Consider the following 1,711-nt stretch of genomic DNA (forward strand, 5'->3'; position numbering starts at 1 on the left):
CTGCTGTGAGAGAGTACATGTGCTTTGAGTGTGTAAAGACTTTTACTACAGCTGCACATTTAAAACTGCACAAGAGGATTCACACTGGAGAGAAACCTTACAAGTGTTCACACTGTGACAAGAGATTCAGTCAGTCAATACATCAGAAAACACACGAGAGGATCCACACTGGAGAGAAACTGTATAGCTGCACTGCATGTGGGAAGTGTTTCAATAATTCAGTTGCTTTACACAGTCATACAAAAAACATTCACGGTAAGTAGATCATCTTCAGATCCAGCACTTTCAGATCTGATGCTGTGTCCTCAACAAATCCTCATCAAACATAATTTATTCCAAGTGTGCTCTTTTATCTGGGTCATGAACGATGCCCCATTCACGAATGAATCTCTCTTTTGAGTCGATTCTGTTCAAGGTCTTGAACAAAGAAGCCTGCAAAACGGTGTGCATTTGTTCACGAATCACTTTGAATGATTTGTTCAGTTCCCTGCACGCACTGAATCGTCTGAAGCAGTTTCTCGTTAGTACCTGGAAATTTAAGAACAGGAAGAACATAAAGACCTTCAGGCAATTGAAGCTAAATCTGCCAATTCTGCTGTTGGCCTGCGCTGAGGATCTTTATTAGCTGAACACCGTGTGTGCTGTCTGTGAACAAATCCACAGGAATACATTTGATTTCATCAAAAAAAGCGAAAGTGAAAAGTGTCGATTGCGGCATTTAATTTATAGTAGGTTTGCTTTATTACATTACATCAGATTTCTTTTTGAGTGTTGTGAGAGGATTCTGCGGTCTGCAGCGTTGAGCATTATAACCAATCACACATGATTCTCTTGAGCTTATATGTTTTTAAAAGAGCTTGTTTTTATTAAAAGCAAGATGTAATAATATCTCATGAAAGCAAGTTGTTTTTTGTTTTTCAAGGACACGTGTGTTTCGTAAGGTTTCAAAATTACCCAATGACCGAGTTGACATTCAACATGAAGTCATCATATTTGTGTGGTTTAGGGGTATCATATGATGTTTAAATGCGAATATTAAGATCCTGGTGAATGTAAATGGATAGATGTAACAACTAATTGATTTATTTGTTCATATAACTGTTTTTAAAAGTTACCATGTTACTATAGCAGATGCACAGCAGACACATACTGTTCTGACTATATTACACAGTCCAAGGTAAAAAAACAAAACATATTTTGATAAAAGAAAAGTTGGGAGGTTGAATCAGAGCATAGCTCAAGTAGCACATTAATACATGTAAGATTAATGAATGATGAATGAATGAAGTTACATTAATGTAGTTTAATTTGTCTGAGCACAAGGTTTTATTTTTCAATACTGCACCCTGTTTTGTCCCACTTCTCAAGAATCAGTGATTTGGGGAAGACACAGTCTCTATAGTATGATCTCTAGGTGAAAGAGACTGTGTAAAAACAGAAAAGTCCTGAATAAACAGGAAAATCAGAGATGTGATTAAAGTTTGTGTCTCTCAAGCATCAGTCGTCAGCACCTTTATTAATCGAATGCGATTGTCATGCGCATTTTGTTAGTAAAGGGTAATCCGCAGGAAATCATCATCACATGCTTTCAGATGGAGCACCATTTACTACACAGAGCCGTAGTTCACTGACAACTTGCGCAAAAAAATCGCAGACGATTTTATTGCGCGATTCTGAAATCGAAGAAATCGTTCGCGATAATGACAGCTGT

This window comes from Sinocyclocheilus anshuiensis, unplaced genomic scaffold (assembly GCF_001515605.1).
Source record: "Sinocyclocheilus anshuiensis isolate Anshui unplaced genomic scaffold, SAMN03320099.WGS_v1.1 scaffold725, whole genome shotgun sequence".
NCBI classification, from domain to species: domain Eukaryota; kingdom Metazoa; phylum Chordata; class Actinopteri; order Cypriniformes; family Cyprinidae; genus Sinocyclocheilus; species Sinocyclocheilus anshuiensis.